Genomic DNA, 20,373 nt, shown 5'->3' on the forward strand with positions numbered 1-20,373 from the left:
TTTCGTGAAAAATGGCTATTTTTCATGATTTTTCATTGATTCCAAGAGCACAAAGAAATAATTTTTTTTTCGGTCCTCAGATCTAAAAATATGGAAAATTCACATTTGTACAAGAAGCTTTTTTCAAATATTTAGCTTATTTCATAAATTTTATTCCATTCCTTAGTAGTTAGGTCATCCTTTTTATGGACAGACTTTTAAATCTCGCGCGGTTGCAGTAATCGTCTACGGCTTGTGGTAACTTGTCTCGCATCGTCTCGTGCTGCTAATCCCGCACTTGTAATACCCCACACTAGCTCCGCAGTGTACATTAATTTAAATTTAAAAAAAAACTATATACTTTTGACTTTATTCTAGCAAATACACACGCTTCTTTCGCTCCCCCACTCTTTCCGCTGATATTCCGGGCCACAGCTGAGCAGCTAGCCACAGCTGGGATAATCTTCCATTACCTGGTATCCCGAGCCTCTTTATAATTATTAAAATAAATCAGCTTAAAATCAATTCAATATACTTGATCTGGCGTCAGAATTACGGCGCAAGTCAGAAAATGTGCAATACTTTTCATCAATCATTAAAATCATTCATATTATCAATGCACCCAAGACCAAGAAGAGTGGTGACCGTTTCATACTATATTATTCGGTTTTAGTTCTTGTTTTGGCAACATCAAACCTTGAACTATTAACGGCGCGCAAGTTTATTTTCAAGCTTAGACCCTCTAACCAAATATGGTACTCAAAAAATTAATAGTACGCTTTAAAAATTCAATATTAGTACATCAGTTTGCGATGACTTTTATTTGTTGAACAGGTTCAAATTGTAAAAATTTATTTTCTATTATATTCGTATTAAGGTCGAGATCGCACTCGCATTCGCGACCTGAGTACAAATATTATCACATTTATAACATATGTCATTTCATAACTTAAAAAATACCAAATAGACTAATAAAGTTTTGGTTTTCATGTTTTATGTATTATTTCTATGTTACGTGCATTCTTAATAATTATTCTACTTTTTCAGATGGAACAATGGAAGTCAGCTATGCCAGTCTAGCAAAATTTAATTTAAAGATCATCAAAGTTGTAATAAAACAATTTATTCTATGGCTAATAAAAATATAACCTTTGTCATCTTTAATATTGTTCAAATTCAATGTTGATGTTATCTAAACTGTCAAAATACACTGAAAAAAAATAAATTATATTTTGAACAATTAATTTTTAGTCTTCATCTTTTCCAATTGAAATTAATTTTTGATACTACATATACAAAGATTACATTATTTTTTAAATTGCATATTTGATTTTTAAACTTTAAGCCAATTTACGTTAAGAATTTACCGCTTTGTCAAACGAAAATTTCATTTTGATCAAGTTTACTGAAATAAAAATTCAGGTGACAAGTAAATAGACGTTCTCATCTGTCGTTCTGTTTTCCTACACTAATAGAAGATTCATGCAGCAGCGCTTCCAAAGTCGTGGAGCTGCTCCACCATTACCTTTGAGTAGCAGCTAGTCGAAATTCGAGGAGCAGGCACTCAAAACATATCAAGGAACCGCGTTCCTCTCTCTTGTCGAGGAGCAGAACCTTGGCTCATGCGGGAAACGTCTCGCATGCATGCAGCCGTTTTTAATTTTTTCAACACCACTCTAACCTACAAATCATAACCGTATATGATTATTCGTCTGTGACAATAGAAAATACACTGTTTGATGTATGTTATAAAGAAAAGGTTTTCTTGATAGTGCACATGCACACACACTACGCAGCATGTGCCCAGCACAGTACGCGCGTAACAACACATTCACTCACACATACACACAGACAACGCACACACTCACGCGCGACGAGACGATGATCGAAGCGGCAGGAGTCGCACGCAAAGCATAGAGGTAAGGTTAGACTTCTTAAAAGAGCGAGAAAATAGAGAAAGCAGCGCGACTATAGAGCGCGCTGGCCATGGCAACGCCTATAGAGACGTTACAAGGAAAAGAGAGAAGTGGAAGCAGGAAAGATAGAATAAAGCGAAGAGATTAGAAAGGCTCTTTCCAATTCTAGCCGATGGTCACGTCCCGTTTAGCGGCCATAGAGACTAACCAGGGTGAAGCCAGACCAATCGTCAAGGTGCTGTAGCAAAAACTACAGAGCACACCACCTTGACCTTGTCCTCGGCCACCCTGTACACCTAGACGCCGTCCTCGTATGATTTATTTACCCAGATACCAAAAACCACGGTGCGAACTACCACGACCTTGTCATCTGGCACCCTGTACACCTAGATACCGCCCTTGTTTACTAAAACATTAACGTCTTTATTTTCATGATAATCAGTGATTGAATAATCAATTTAACTTGGCGGCAAAAATTGAAGAAACTGAAATTATAAAATTAAACAATTTCTAAAACGAAAATGTTGAATTAAAATATTAGTAAATATAAAATAACAAGAGTTCAGAGTATTTTAGTTTTAAACTTAGAATTAAAAATTTATTTTTTTGATTGTCACAGTTTTTTAATATTTTTAGTTTCAAAATTTGACCTTCTATCATAAATCAATACGTAAGTTTCGTTTTTCAAATCTTTATTACTAAAAACTAGCAAAAAACGCTTTCTTCGCTCCCGATTTACAAATTAATTGTAATGATATTTATGAAACGGTCCGGTTTATGTTAGCCGCGAACCGCGTGTAAGTTCTGTGCCCAAGTATTTGTTAGAGAAGATATAAGCACACCTAACGAATGTAGTTAATGACTAAGGATCATTCGACACTACGGGTGATCATCAATGGTCTGCGAAATTAAGAGATGATTTGGTAGGAACCACTATCTCACGTTCACATCTAGTTAGTACCGGCTCAGTCAAGGCAGGGATCCGCAGTCCTGTCCATGAAAGAGAAAGACGAAAGGGTGGAAGGTGAATAAAATCAGGTTGAACAGCTCTGATATACTATGTGGAGAGAGGGATAATCCCCCGGATAACCTTTCGAGAGCGCTATGCTCGTTGCATACTAAGCATCCGGACGATTGGTCGGATATAAAAATTTAAAAAACATGAAAAACTCTTATTACACTTAATAGAAAGAAAGAACAAAACTTTGGCGTCAATGCCTTCGAACAAAAAAGAAATAAATCCTGACGTAACAAATGAGCCTACACGTCGGTGTCATCGTCTATGAATTTAAAAAATTCTTCCAACGCCCACATTCCGTCGTCCACGGCCTTCTTTACGGCCTCTAATATGGCCTCTACGGCCTCCATCGGCGGAGAAGGTGTCAGTGGCGTCGTGAGTGGCAGAGTGATGCAGCGGCGTTTCTCCGCTAACAGCCGTCTCCCCTCTTCCTTCCAGTCCCCACTAGCCGTTCCCGGCTTCTACTGCTCGGGCTGGGTTGTTGTAACCGAGAGTGGGGCTGGGTATGTGTGCTGGCGGGGAAAAAGTCCCGGCGTCACGTGGTGGCGGTGTCATCAGCTGGCTGTCTATTAGCTGAGGCGTGGGCGGCTGTGGCGGGGAAGACGTCGGCGGTGGTGTTGGCGGCGGCGGGATGGTGACGGCCGGCGTGGGTAGGGACGGCGGTATGGCGGGCAGTAAAATCTCATTGACTTGCGTGCACTCATGACTGCCCTTATGACGAGGGGTCTGGTAGCACCAGCCCCTCACGAAGCTCTTGCTTCCACCAACGAAGCGCGAGACCCGACCCATGCAAACGCAATAGCATTTAACGTCTATCGTCTCGGTTCTATACAGAAAATTTATTTTTATTGACATTATGCGCCCGCGTGAGAGAGAGAGAGAGAGAGAGAGAGAGAGAGAGAGAGAGAGAGAGAGAGAGAGAGAGAGAGAGAGAAATATTGAGAGGTACGTTTTTTGTGACCTACAGGTTTCGTATATATCGCCGCGTAGCGGGGAAGCGCCTTCGTGACAAAATTTTGTACTATTCTTCTCTATAATTTCTTCTTATGAGGGCGGCATTGTCCGTCGCAACGTTGAAAAGAAAAGAGAAAATGTTTTAAAGTTTTTTCTCTCCTCTCTCACCACACAACCTGCCTCGGGAAGACCGCTAGAGACAAATAAATATTCTCTGATTATTAAATTTGCATGTTCTCAAAAATGTTAGAGCCTCGTGATCCGTACGAACTTTTATTTCCACTGCCCCCCTCAGGTATGTATCAAGCTTATTGACTGACCACACGAGGGCAAGCATTTCTTTCTCTGTCGTGAAATATGAAAATTCAACAATTGAGAGAGAACCGCGGCTAGTGCGAAGTCTGACGCGTCTGTTGTCAATATATAAGGCTTTTTTGGATTTGCATATTTAAGGAATATATTGTCATCAAAATGCGTTTTAATGTTTTCGAACGCTTCTTGATGCTCTGTTGTCCAATGGAACAATACATTTTTTCTCATTAAGTTAAGCAATGGAACTAAACTCTCTGCAAAGTGCTTTGTGAATTTGGAGTAGAAGTTTATGAATCCAATAAAGATTTGTAATAGTTTGAGATTTATTGGTCGTTTGAAGTTGCGAATTGTGCGGATTTTTTTCGGATCCGGTCTTATTCCTTTTGCGGAGATATAATGCCCGAGAAATTCTATTTCTTCACAAAAAAAAATTAATTTTTTTAATTTAACCGTAAATTATGTTCGATTAATCTTTCGTATAATTTATCTAGATGCTCGATGTGCTCTTCGAAAGTTCGCGATTTGATCATAAGATGAGAACAAGAGAACAAATAGCATCAAAAAATTGTTAAAGTCCCACGTGGCTTCCGCAAGCCCTCGAATTAACACGGATGCGCTTGTTTTTATTCTGAACGGTACGTCGTTGAATTCATATACGTGACTGTCGACTTTGAATGCGGTGTATTTAAGCGAGTTTTCTGCCAGCTTGATTTGCCAGTAACTAGCTGTGAAATCTATTAAGCTTGTTATTGGTCTATCAGTGCATCTTTGTAATACTTCGTCGATACCCGGTGGTCCTTCATAATTGTTCTGGAGAACGATGTTGAGTTTTTGTGTATTGAGGCACGGCCTTACCGATCCGTCGCGTTTTTTTACGATCGAATTCGTCTAGCGCGTCTTGTCTGTCGGCTATGGGTATAGGGTGTGGGTGGCAAAATCAAGGTGTATTGTCTGTTATTATTAACTCATGTTCGTATGCCGTTAAGAGACCAGGTTTTTTCTCAAATACTTTTTTTCTTTTAATAATTAAATTTTTTAATATTGATATTCGCGCCTCATTGAGGTTTTCACAATTATCATAATTATTTTCATAATCTTCGTAAAGATTATCAAGATCCATTTGACACCCTTTTTCGGTGTATTTACCGGTGTCTTGGATTGTAAGTGACGAATTCATTACGCGCAATCTTTTTGTCTACGTACGATATTACTCTGTCGATGTTTTTTATCGAAAAGAGAATTTGTCCGTGAACCGTGTCAATCAACATTTTTAATAATTTAATGGTATCGAATCCTATGATACAGGATTTGATTAGTTTTGGAATTACTAAAAAATAATTTTTTCAAACAATTTTTCGAACTTAGTGTTGAACCGTAATTCAATGTTTAATCGCTGCGATTTACTACCCGTCGCGCCTTTAATGACTTTACTACATACCGGTAGTGTTGGACAAGATTTGAAAGATTCATAATTTTGATGATAGAATTCCTCTTATATGACCGTTACCTCGCTGTCCGTATGAACGAGTGCATCGACTTCGATATTTTCAATAAATATCTTAATTTCTGGGCAAAGTGATATCTCTACTTCGCGACCGTCCGGATTAATATCGTGTAACAAAGCTCATTACGCGGGTTCTCCGTGATGGACGCGATTTGTGTAGCTGCGTCTGTCTTCCTTTGAGGTGATTGAGGTGGAAGCGCATCCGTTTTTGACGCAGCTACTGCAACTTTCCCGAAGCTGATTTTGTTATATCTTGGAAACAATCCAAGACACCAATATCGTACGGATCTTTTTTAGATTTGTTATTTCCTTGTTTTTTGCCTTTGTTTTGCGATCCCGACCCCTTATCGGATGTGCCGTCCGCGGTTTGAGTGGCGTTTATATTATGTCCCATCCACGATTTTTTCTGTCCCGGGTTATTGCCTGGTGGCTTGTTAAATTGAGAATTTTTTGTCTCGTTATTACCCGTGGAAGGGGTGGTGGGCTTTTGATTTTGATTGTTTTGTTTGTTTTGTGTGTTCGAATTATTTTGAGCGTTGGCTTGGTTGCGGTTCGTATCGTCGTTGTCACAATCGGCGAGTATTTCTAAGAATTTATTTACCGATTTTATTTCGTGACCCGTTATCTTCCGCCGTATGAATCGGTCGAAATACTCCGCGATCTTTTTCACGAGTTCGTGTTCTTCTAGATTGAATTTTAGCTCGCGGGATAGACAGAACATATATGTAGCGTAGTTGACCCGATTTCGCTGCCCAGGGTTGTACTGACCGAATTCAACTTTTCTGTCATTGATTCTTTCAATTTGATTATTCCAGTATCGTCCCCTGAAGCGCGTCGTAAACGTTTCAAAGCTATCTATTTGCGCTTGGAGCAGACACCACCAGTTGTGCTCGTCGCCTTCTAAGGCTTGAAAAATAACATACTTTAATTCGTGGTCTTCCGGTTTTACTATGTTAATGTATCTTTCTAATTCTGACAAGAATTTCATTGGCCGTTCGCTCGATGAACCTTTGAATTTTGGTGTTACTATTTTTACCCGTCTGGCGATACCTGTCGTTGGGTCCGAAGAGCTACTGTTTTATCAAATATTCGAGTCGCGTAGATTCTTTTGCATGAGCTTCGATTATTTCTTGCATCCGTGTGCATAGTTAAGATTGAGAGGCTTTAGTTTCGATTAATTTTCGTATTTCTTCTTTATTATTTTCTCCTTTCTTTTTAATTTTTTCAATCGTGGAGGCAAGGCATCTATGCGCTTAATCGTATCGAACTGTTTATTATCTTTACTTAGATCTTTACTTGTATTTAAAAAAGTAGTTTTTACTAGTAGCTCTCCGAGTGAATCGGTTTCCTCGTTAGATTCTATAGTATCTAGTCGTTCCTCAAGTGTGCTTGGTTTCTTATCTAATATAGCAAGCTCATAGACCTAGCCTTTTTCATTCAAACTCTTTCTTCCCTGTGTCTGGTTTATGATCATTTTATAATTTCTGGATTTCTTCCAGTATAGCTAATGAACGTCTATTACGGGTTGCCCCGGTGGCTTCAGCCATTTTGAAGAATAAATAGTAAGACCTCAGACCAAGCTAAAGAAAGGTTTATAAGCTGTTTAGTAATATGTATTACACTGAGAGAACTATATATTAAAATTTATTACATATGTAGGAAAAATAACTATATTAGATAGTACCGGCAGGTCCTACTCGCTCCATGACGATTTTTACTATATTTATAGTAAAAATTGTTAGACTTATATTAAAATTTGTTACGTGTTTACTAGAAATTACTACATTATATAGTAAAAAATATTTTAAGAATTTCTCCGTGTGCCAGAATTTGAGGTTATAAAGTTGATTTATGCAGTAATCAGATACCAAAATCTATAATTTTTTGTTTATCTGGTATTATTAAGTGATAAAATATAATTCGCAGCTATTATTTATTAATTTTGGTCAATTTATTATTAATATTAACTCATGAGTAAATGTGATTAATATATCAGATTTGAAATGTAGTACATAACAGTACTGTTTGGGTAAGTGGTCAGCGTGCTCGACTCCCATTCCAGAGGTCCAGGTTCAATTCCCGTCGCCGCAGAAAAATTTTTTTCTTTCGTTTATTTCTTTCACTTAACAACATTAAATATCAATAATAATAATAATAATAATAATATTCGAATAAGCGCGTAAAATTGGCCAGCACAAAAAAAAATTAAATTTAAAAAAATTTCATTTCAGTATAGAAATTACTATTTGAGATAGTAAAATTTAATACAAAGCAAGTATAACCGTCCGTTACTATATAATATAGTAATTTTTCCTGCATGTGTAGTAAATTTTAATATCTAGTTTTCTCAGTGTAAGAACAAAAATTTTGTCATAAATGTTATATATTTGATTTAATTATATGTTGTGATTGTTGAGATTGCCATATAGATAAGGAGTTTCATATGATATTCGAGAAATATTATTACAGGTTACACGGCGTTTCGCGTAGTGTTAGCTTGCTCATTTCGTCTGTGATTTTCGAGAGTTCGATTTCGTATGAGTCTAACCTGTCATTGACTTTCTGGAATTTTTTAGCCGTGTGTCGTGATAGTTTCTCGATTATTTTAATCATTTCTGTTTCTCGTTCAAGTTAGTCGCTTAGCTCTTTTTTCAGACGGATGACACCAATGTCTAGTTTTAACACGTTTTCGTGTCAAGTGTTCACTTTGCGTTCTAATTTAATGATTTATTCATGATGCCGATCATAGCGTTTAGCTAGTTCATAAATGGCTTCACATAAGTTGTCGAGTCGCTTATGTATCTGCAGCTCCGCGAGCGGTAATTGTATCAGGGGAATCATTGAAACGCCTCCACTTTTAATTTGATTTCTAAATACTTTTGAGTAACAAGTCTTCAATGACCCCCAATAAAAAGAGCGAATGACTCCGCCAGCGCAGCGGAGCTCCTTTAATACCCGGGGCTATCCCTCTCTCCAATGCTTTATACTCGCACGCCATCTGCGCTTAGGTAGATTAATACATAGTCGACGCTAACGCCATATGGTCGGTAACTTGACGATATCGACAAGTTATCCGTTGCTGGTCTCTTACCTGCAAGGTGGACCCGCCGTCTCATTTAATTATTTGACGTGTCATTATTATATATACTGTTAAATATTAGATCAACACTCGATAGTAATTAATTCTTATGGAACGTTTTTAAAATGCTCCAATCATATTGCCAGATTAATAAATTCTAACCAATCAAAAGCACGATTTTAAAAACGTTCTACGAAAATTAATTACCGTCGAGTATAAATGAATATATTCAATACAGCCAACATTCTATAAAAGAAGTTATAGCTACTAGTACACAGGACCGGATTTAAAATTATGGAATAAACTAGAAACAAATTTTCAATATTAAAAAATGTTTTTAAACTCTTTGTAATTATTTGACAACAGTATTAATTATATTAACAAAGTCTAACAATAAAATTATATAAATTGAACTTATCTTTATTTAAATTTATAATATAATGTAAATTGTAGGATTATAACAATCGTAACATTCATACTCTGTACTGAAATGTTATACATAATACAATATTCACTTTTATATTAATTGATAAAAATATCTTAAATCCCTAGCGAAAAATAAAAATAAAAACAACTGAAGAAAAAAGTTATGAACTGCAGATGATAGCAGAAAAATGTCGGAATTGAGACACAGACAACAGTAATCTTTTGTTACGTTCAGTTTTATTTAGTTAGCTAGATTCTTCAGTTGGATTGTTCTTTTTTAGGAATTAAATTTTAGGATTTTAAAAATATATAAAATAATAAATACAAAGACAATAACTATTAATAAGTGAAGACAACAGTTTTTTCATAGTCCAAAACAGTTTTCTTCATTTTATAATTGTTGACTTCTACATTCTATGATTCCTACAAAAGCTTTAGAAATAGTCGATAATCGTGATATATGTGGTAATGAAATTCCTTTTGGGAATAAATGATTAATTATAGGAGGAGACTGTTGGCGAATTCTTCCTTTTTTAAAAAATCTCTAAAAAAAATAACTTTTAAAAAAGTAAAAAGTTAGGCAAGTTTAATATATTTCGCAACAAAATTACAGATTGAAAAGTACTAAGATCAATCAAACAAAGTCAAGTTTATTATATTTAATCGTGATGAAGCAAGGAACAACTCTCAAGATAATTACTACGTAACTTGCCATGCCCGTTTAATTTTGTTTATTGGTGAACAACTAAAATTTCCTTTTATGTATTAGAACGTCATACAAACACCATAAGTACAATGAAACGGGCATGGTAAGTTACGTAGTAATTATCTTGAGAGTTGTTCCTTGCTTCATCACGATTAAATATAATAAACTTGACTTTGTTTGATTGATCTTAGTACTTTTCAATCTGTAATTTTGTTGCGAAATATATTAAACTTGCCTTACTTTTTACTTTTTTAAAAGTTATTTTTTTTAGAGATTTCAATCCTTTTTAGTAAATTTTTTTGAGTATTTCATATTCGACGTCGTAGAAATAAAATATAAGCATATTTAGCACCTTTAGATCAAAGCTTTTTTGTAACATTTTTATCACTAACATGAGATCACTGATTGTTGATATACACCACCCTTGAATTATTTCTACGCCAAGACACCAAAACCCACGGCGCGAACTATCCAGACCTCGTTATCGGACACCCTGTACACCTAGACGCCGTCATCGTATGATTTATTTACCTAGACACCAAAAACCACGAAGCGCACGACCTAGACCTCGTCATCGGCCACCCTGTACACCTGGACACCGCGTTCAAGTGATTTTTACACCTAGACACCAAAAACCACGGAGCAAACTACCTAGACCTCGTCATCGGCCACCCTGTACACCTAGACACCGCCCTCGAATTATTTCAACACCAAAAGCCACGGAGCGCACGACCTAGACCTCGTCATCGGCCACCCTGTACACCTGGACACCGCGTTCAAATGATTTTTACACCTAGACACCAAAAACCACGGAGCGCACGACCTAGACCTCGTCATCGGCCACCCTGTACACCTGGACACCGCGTTCAAGTGATTTTTACACCTAGACACCAAAAACCACGGAGCAAACTACCTAGACCTCGTCATCGGCCACCCTGTACACCTAGACACCGCCCTCGAATTATTTCAACACCAAAAGCCACGGAGCGCACGACCTAGACCTCGTCATCGGCCACCCTGTACACCTGGACACCGCGTTCAAATGATTTTTACACCTAGACACCAAAAACCACGGAGCGAACTACCTAGAACTCGTCATCGGCCACCCTGTACACCTAGACACCGCCCTCGAATTATTTCAACACCAAAAGCCACGGAGCGAACTACCTAGACCTCGTCATCGGCCACCCTGTACACCTAGGTACCGCCCTCGAATTATTTCAACACCTAGACACCAAAAACCACGGTGCGAACTACCTAGACCTCGCCATCGGCCGCCCTGTACACCTAGATGCCGTCCTCGTATGATTTATTTATCTAAACACCAAAAATCACGGAGCGCACCACCTAGACGTCGTCATCAGCTACCCTATTTATCTAGACACCTTCCTTGAAAGATTTTTACACCAAAACACCGAATACTACGGAGCACACATTTATAATTCAAGCAGAGGAGCAGACAATGTAGGCTCAATAGCTTGTGCGGCCAACTTCACAGTCTAACCACTCGGTCAAACTGCACGCAGCTAACTTAACGGTCTTACCACTTTTTGGGCTGAAGAAAAATTAAGCAAGTGATTTCAGCATTTTTGTTCACCTGCATACTTGTTTATTATGTTAAAGCTGGTTTATTGCTGATATTTTGGTTTAAAATCATAGTTTGGCATACCAGTATAAACATTTATCAAAATTAGCTGGTTACATGAATGATAAATAATTTATTTCCTTAATTGAAAATTCGAGAGACCAATATAGAAGTAAATAGTGTCACGGGCGCCGAGGCGTCGTCTGCTTCTCAAACTCGCCTTCGTGGCGCTCCCGCGCCACTTGATAGCAGTAGAAGCATTATTATAGCAGAAACTATAAAATCATCATACCTTTGGTCATATTTCCATATTTTAAAATTAAATATAAATATGCAGTCATTGAATGAAAATTTTTCAAAATTATTGTTATAAATTGGAGAAGGAAAATCAAAACATTTAAAATTCCCAAAGAATGGAAAACGAATGATATATGTTCAAAAATTTTTGGAAACAAGATTTATTTTTCATTAAATAGCGTAATACTCACCTCTCATAATGAATACACTTATTTTTTAAATCAAATGGAAGGGGAGACAAAAACCTATTATAGTATAAATACTGCAACGTATAAAGGTGTCGATAAGTCTGATGACAATATTTATATAAATTTTCCAATCGAAATATTAAATAGTGTAAAGACCGTACTAGTTATCAGGACATGCTGCGCGAGTCTACGAATAATTATTTAAATTAAAAGGAACTAGCCTTCGGCTCGAGAGCCTTATGTTACTAGAGTCACATGCGAACACAAAGATCTAAGTATGTCTCGCGTCTGCGCGGACGCGTGTTTATGCACGGACGATATTCTGACCCGGTGCCTGCTAAGCGGACGTTGTTAGTGTCCCAGCGGTATAGTCACGCAGTAGTATCGCGGACTAGGATCTGTGCACGATTATCTCGCTCACCCTTACCTGGTGTGGCTTATGGTGTTGTCAGCAAGCGTGTTTACTTCTTCTGTTCTCGTCTCGATGGTTTTAGGTTGCTTTACGGGTTTTATAAATTATTAATAATAATTATACACTAATGATTAATCGTTATGGTTTTTGTTTTATTGGAGACAACCCGGAACTCAGCAGATGTTACAGTTTTGTATAATTCAGTTATTATAGTATTGATGTTATTACGTTGTGCGGTGGTTTATTTATAGTTACTTTTGACGTTTGTACAATTAAACTTAACTTACAATATATTTATATATTCGTTCTCTTTTGTGACCTGGAACTGGATAGTCCGTGGCACGTCAGATACTGATTGGCCTTACTCTACACGATTACTCGTGGCAAGTTTTACGAGTTACCACTAACGCCAGATTTATTGACGGGCCCTTCGCCTATTGCACTATGGAGACTCTCAACTAGAAAACAAGGAGTCTACTATATATCGCACGCAGAGTTTGAGTGGTTTGCACACAATTAATAAGCGATGTGCACTGAGAAATAGCACTCGTACTCGCTGACCAAGTACAGCCGCACGACAACAGGTTACTTGTACAAAAGGCGCTCCGTGGATCGTTTCCTGGACTTTTAAAGCCTCGGTGACGATTCAAGGAGTTGTGAAATTAATTGAAACGCGGCAACGATCGACCAATCAACATCTGACGTGCAAGGATGATGTACAAAAGTTAGTCAGTGATACTCGTGTGAGAAGTGCTGACTGACACGTCAAAGCACTCGCTCGGATGTTCGACGATCGGTCTCATACTGTCGCAATCGGTCTAGTATATGTCGTCTGCACGAGTGCACAAATCCAGTGATACAGGCGCTACACACACACACACTTACATGCCAAGAATATATGAACGTGGGACATTAAAATAGTATTCACAAAGGATTACCCCCTCATGAACTTAATTTAAAAATTGGTTCAATTGTTATGTTAATAAGAAACTTGAGTATAGCAGATGGTTTATGTAATAGAACACGATTAAAAGTTAGCAAATTATTAAAGTATAATATTGAATCAGAAATTATAACTGGAGACAAAATTGGGAATAAAGTTTTTATACCTAAAATTACTTTAAATACTGGAAATTCGTCTTCATTGCCATTTATTTTATATAGAAAACAATTTCTTCTAGTCTTAGCATTTGCTATAACTATCAATAAATATTAAGGTCAAAGTTTCGATAACGTAGGATTATACTTAAAAAACCATTATTTTCTCATAGCCAATTGTATGTAGTTTTATCTAGATCCAAAAACCCTAATCAATTATTTATTCAAATTGGAGATGAAAACGATTCAGAAATCGAAAACATAGTTTGGAATAAAATTTTTGGTTAAAAAAACTTTTTAATTCATAGAAAATTATCAACGAGATTTTTCAAATATATAATTTAACATAAATTGATAAAATAATGATGCACTAATATGTTTAATGTTACCACTTTTTATGCAAAATAATTTCAGCATGTAATGGAATCCGGTTTAAAATTTTGTGATCCAAATGGACAATACGGATTCTTTACGTGAAGTAAATAATCAAATTACAAAACATGAACGCGGTGAGGTAAATCATGAAAATTATTTGATTAATTTGCTACAAGAACACGACAAAAATGAATCGAATATATTCAATGGAAAGATTGAAATTTATGAAATTTTTAATAATGGAATTGTTCAACATTTTTCTAGTTCAGATAAAATTCCTACTGATATAACTTTAAATATTTAACGTATTTTGAAACTACGTGAAAAAAAAATCTTATGTTAATATAAAATAATCTTTGATTAATGATCCTGATGCTTATGTAGCATATATTTTGAATATTGCTAATATTGTATATCACATCAATTTAACAACAAAATAAAATTTAACAGTTACTATTTATCCAATCAAAATAATTAAAATTAACAATACTGCAGAATATTAACAATCGATGCATTGGCCATATTATTAAATTCGAATCTATAACTATAATAATTTTTTGAAAAAGTGGATTAGGCCTATCGGGGATACCACTTTATTTTTTGTAAAAATTTTAATAAATAATGAAGACATATACTCTTCTAAAGTTTTTTCAATGCTAAGTATAAACACTTGAAAGTGATAACAATAAAAAAGCAAAAGACAATGCTAAGGATAATCAAATTAAAGTGTCAATAATCTTTCTAAAAAAAACCTTTTACAAGGTAAAAATGTAGGCAAGTATAATTTTCTCTATATACTCCCACAGTTAATTTTCTATAAAATTCGAGTCTATATTTTATGTATTGATATATTTTTATTCCAATAATTATAAAATTCAACAATGAAATCTAATAATAAATACGCTTATGATAGTTTACAATTTCAGGTAACAAAATAAGTGAAATCTAATTTCTACTTATACATTGTCAAGTATACTATAAAATTGTTTATGACGATGATAATTTTAAATTCCAGTTAAAAAAAGGTGTGAAATCTGTTGATACATTGTCAAGTATTTTTTTTTTGCTTTTGCTTAGAAAAATGAAAGCTAACTCAAAATAATAATTATACCTTCAAGGTAATTTCAATTTCATACATTATTATTTTTATAAATACTTGACGGACCCGTCGTCTTCTAGTTCACGGTGTATGTTTATATGTTAAAGACGAGCGTTTTTGACAAACTAGCTAAATTCAAGCGCGCTTCGCGCGCTCAATTTTAATGCACGCGGTTTGTTTATTATAATGTCTTAAAAGTATTCAAAATTCTAACATATATTTCACAATTAAGTAAGCATTAGTATTTGCTTGATGTTTTTTCTTAAGAAGATAAGAAGTATCTTCTAAAACTAAGCAGATTATAGTTTTTGAGGTTAGAAATTCTAACTTAGAAAATATATGACACAAAATAAGCTAGAATGATTATAAACGAAACAATCATATTATTAATTATGATCGTAAAAAGAATCAACTGAATAATAAACCCAAAATCATGATATTAAACTTAAACCATACTGAAACATTATACATTTTGGCGCCATTCGACCGGATGGCTAGCCATAACCAATCAAATCGAGTTTTAAAAGGCTTCACAACATCCGGTCATCTCTTTTTTAAGAGAGGACAGCAGTCTTATTGTTTATTGAAGCATTTGAAACTTTAACTTAAATGAGTGAGCCTTTAAAAAGATTTTGTCATCATTAACCATTCTCATGGCCTTATCAATTATAAATCGAGTAAAAAATGAAAGAATTTCTCAACTATTATTTAATTATTGCAATTTTTAACAATATTATAATAAGAACACGATTCACTTTGGGTAATTCATTCAATCGGTTTCATACTTTCATAACTTTATACAACAATCTTGATATATAATTCGCGACTTAAAAAAAATAGTAAAGTCATTGAGATTTCACTCAATATTTGAAAACTTGAAAGGAACAATTAGTTATAATTTCAACTTGTTGATAAAAATATTATTAATATTAGAGTACCGTATATAAATTAGTATGTCGGTTATTTTTTTTTTCACCGAAAAACTATAAGACGACGGGTCCGTCAAGTATTTATAAAAATAATAATGTATGAAATTGAAATTACCTTGAAGGTATAATTATTATTTTGAGTTAGCTTTCATTTTTCTACGCAAAAGCAAAAAAAAATACTTGACAATGTATCAACAGATTTCACACCTTTTTTTAACTGGAATTTAAAATTATCATCGTCATAAACAATTTTATAGTATACTTGACAATGTATAAGTAGAAATTAGATTTCACTTATTTTGTTACCTGAAATTGTAAACTATCATAAGCGTATTTATTATTAGATTTCATTGTTGAATTTTATAATTATTGGAATAAAAATATATCAATACATAAAATATAGACTCGAATTTTATAGAAAATTAACTGTGGGAGTATATAGAGAAAATTATACTTGCCTACATTTTTACCTTGTAAAAGGTTTTTTTTAGAAAGATTTCACAACTTTTGAAAAGTATCAAACTAATAATAAAGGGAAAAGGCATAAAGATAACATTTTTTTAATTTAAAAATTTTATATGCAATTGAATTATAATGCAATGATTCAAAGCGTTTTGAAACATATTCTTGATATTTTTGTAAAACTTAAATTATACTTTAACAAAATATTCGTAAAATGAAGTGAAATTAGATATTTATATAAATTTTAATTCGTTAATTTAAAATTTAGTTTAAGGTGAAGGTGATATCGATAGTATTTAACTATGAAACAACGGTGAAACAGAAAAGTAAAACCAACATTTTACATCGTGAAAGATTTTTTAAAAAAGATTTTAGAACTTTAATTTTTTAATTGCCAGTGATTTCTTCTAAAAATAATAAGTAGGCATCTTTTGCACAACGAGGCCATGGTCTTTGTTTAATATACATATCATTTATTTCAAACCAATGGTTATTCTGACGTACCACATTAGTATAATGTCCTGTTTCAATAGATTTACCGTGATGAAAAATGCAATTAATTACTTTATATTTTTTTTTATTGATTTTAAGTACAGCTTTTGGTATATCTTTCATTCTGAAATTAGTTATTTTTGTTGTCGTGTCATGGTCAACAAAAAACAATAGTAGTTGTAAAATTATAATTGTATTTTTTACATGAACGGTAGTTTTTTGTATTCTTTTGCATGCACAATGATTACTGCACTCCCCTTCGACGTTTTTCCAATTATCTATATTATAATCAAAAACTTCTTGTAACGTATGTATGTGCATAGGATCAGGTAGGCAAAGTGGCAAAATGTAATTTGATGTTGTGGTAGAACTCCTTTCATCGCAATTCGGACACCTTGTAACAACATTAATTTCGTGTTTGATAACATTTTGCAAAAACATAGATGCATTACAAAGATGTAAAAGAAATTCAGCAGCATCTTGCTGCTCACAAGCGGCATACTTTTTGTTTGTATATTCTCTTAATGCTTTAATATTAACAGGTGTTTTTACTATATATTGATTAAAAGAATGTTTTAGGAGATCAAAACCTTTGACCTCCAATAGAATCCTTCTAACAGATGAACAATGAAACAAACTCTGTATACAAGCGTTAACATAACAAGATACATTATCCTCATTTAGGAAACCATGAATAACCCAATTACTGTCAGATAACATATTTAATTTACTATTATTAGTTTGTGCGTCTAAAGTGTGTTTTGATACCGTCCACCGTCTATCTTGAACTGGATTGGGTCTACTAAACATGCAATCATTTGGAATAGTTAATTTTTGAAGATCGGGGCGATATTTTTGTCTTAATCTATTATATTGCAGGATCGCGGATGAATCAGCTTTAACATTTGTTGGATCAAAATTGATAAGATGTAAGCCTTGCAATTTCGTTACTCGTGATAAAGCGACATAAGTTTGTCCAGAACAAAATATAGAATTACCTGCTTCTACAATAGCATTTTCTAAACTTAAGCCTTGGCTTTTGTGAATAGTTATCCCGTAACTGTTACAGATCGGAAATTGTTGACGTATTATATATACCTTATCCATAATGACAAATTTGTATTCTAATTTAGGTATTGAATGTTCTGTACCATCCTTTAATTTTATACGGACACTGATAATTTCATCTCCCTTATCTTTAGCAATAGAAATTACGGTACCAATAGTGCCATTTACTAATCCAATGGAGACATCAATATTCCTCCTTATCATAACTTTTGAATTTATTTTTATTTTGATTACGCGCTCAATTCCACAAGCATTATCTTTGTCCTCATCTAACATTTTTAAAACTTTCTTTTGCAAATTTTTCGGACATTTGAAAGAATCGTTAGCTATAAGATTTATATCTTCAGAATCAATTCTACGCAGCATAGCATCATTTAAAATATCGCACATATTCCTCGTTGGTAACAAACATACAGTATCAGTAGGTAATTTTTCATATACCGCGCACAATTCTTGCATTATTTCAAGACTATTTGTACTTGAAAATTTTAGTGTTCGCTGTTGTAGAACATTGATATCTATATCAGTCAAAAATCCTAACCTTAGTCTACTGAGTATTTCGTTATATTGATTATCATTTTTTTGCCTCATGTTAATTGTCAGCTCATCGTACTCGAATAAAGTCCACAAATTAAATGAATTTATTGCTCCGATATATTTTTCAATATCTTTTTTCGCAACTTCAACGAAAGCAAAATTTTCTCGAACAGGTGGAAGTTGAAGCAAATCACCAAATACAATAATATGTATTTTTCCAAACCAACCATCATCGCATTCGGAAGTATTGAAGATTTCAGTAAGACGTAAATGAATATACATTAATGTAATATTAGATACCATGGATATTTCATCAATAATAATCAAGTCAACATTTTCCAAGCTTTGCCGTATTTGTTTCAAAGCTGCAGGCGATAGTTCTTTATATTTCGCTGTACACCCATGCTCCACTGGTAAATGTAGAAGTCTATGAATAGTTAAACCAGAAACATTGTAAGCTGCTATCCCAGTAGGGGCTGTAACAGCTGTTTCTTTGTTACGTATTATTTTATTCCATGCGACAATAGTTTCGATCAAGAAACTTTTTCCAGTACCACCTGGGCCACTTATGAAAATTCTCAAAATTTTGTCATTAGACTGTAAGACAGAAGTAATTTTTTTGAAAATATTTGATTGATCTATATTAAACCTTGAGATAGAATTCTCTATATCTGTTTCGTTCATGACGATTTTTTCGGCCATATCTTTAAAATCTTTTATGGCATTCTCTATTTCCATCGGAACACAGCCTTCTGGCAAATTATCTGATTTAGATTTATTTTCTTGCATTTCCAGCAATTGATTTTGAATAATTTCATTCATCTTTTCCATAGCTTCTCGTATCGTTTCACATTTATCATGATACTTCATTGCATCCATTAATTCGCATTGTTTTTTTTGAAATGCCATTGTAAAAGAATCTTCCCCATTTTTCAATTCATCGGTATCTCTCCAAGGTTGAAATAGCAGTAGTAGTGAATGATAATAATCTTCTGGTTGATTAATTGGATTATATTTCCAGTGATTTATAAGATAGGGCTTTTTTCGCTTTTTACAAAAGAGACCTCCTGGCATCTCATAATATTCTGCCTTATACACTGGTTTCTTTTTTATTATATCAAACCATTTTGCAAAGTCGTACAAACACAATGAATGTAATTCCTGAGGTCGGTTTGGATAATGGCTGTCAATTAATGAATCATAAAATATATCTGTTGAATCCGGTGATAGTTTTTTTATTTCTTTGAATGGTTTAAGTTTTCTATTTCGTATCATTCTAACGTCTAACCATCTAATTACAGTATCAGTATCTGTAGCATGAAGAGGATGCCCTAACAATGTGTCAGCTGCTTCTATTGCTCCGCACTCCCTGTGATTTAGGGCTCGCATAGAAAAAGACCAAAGCCGACTGCACAAAGACTTATTGGATTGAATATCGGAAAAATCTACAGTACTTTTTTCTCCTTTAGTTCCATAAGAGGATACATATTTTGTTAACAGGTGAGAAGACTCACAAATAAATTGCGCGTATTATTACCTTCCCAAAGTACCAACAAAGCAGGCATATAATCGTTAATACATTGTTCATCTGGCCCTCGTGGTAAATCATAGAATCTGCTCTTATTTCTTAATTTTCTTTTGTTCGCAATAGCTACAGAAACTTCTCTTAAAACTAATTTAGACGTTATTGGACGGGGAAATCCAAAACGACAAGCGCTCTTGAAACCTGTTTTAGTTTTTTTCTTACGCATACAATAGTTATTATGTGTATGGCGTTGATAAGCCATAACACGTCTGTGAAGTTCCGGTGAAACATGTTTATTAGGTATTCGACATGTAATATTTTGTAAAATAAATTTTTGGATTTCTTTATTAGGGGCTTTACCGTAAACGGGTGCGTCATGAATCCAAAATAAACAATGATAATGTGGTAATCC

At 34.4% G+C, this 20,373-nt stretch overlaps 1 protein-coding gene across 1 annotated transcript in view; it reads left to right on the forward strand.

Annotated features, from left to right (window-relative positions):
- The window catches only part of Cox7c (cytochrome c oxidase subunit VIIc), a 66,941-nt gene extending 65,718 nt beyond the window's left edge, over positions 1-1,223 (forward strand). The window contains 1 exon segment of the mRNA NM_001163460.1: positions 1,027-1,223. The gene's annotated coding sequence lies outside the window, so the exon portion shown is untranslated.
- Positions 1,224-20,373: the final 19,150 nt, after the last annotated feature.

The sequence above is a fragment of the Nasonia vitripennis genome, assembly GCF_009193385.2.
Source record: "Nasonia vitripennis strain AsymCx chromosome 5 unlocalized genomic scaffold, Nvit_psr_1.1 chr5_random0002, whole genome shotgun sequence".
Classification (NCBI taxonomy): domain Eukaryota; kingdom Metazoa; phylum Arthropoda; class Insecta; order Hymenoptera; family Pteromalidae; genus Nasonia; species Nasonia vitripennis.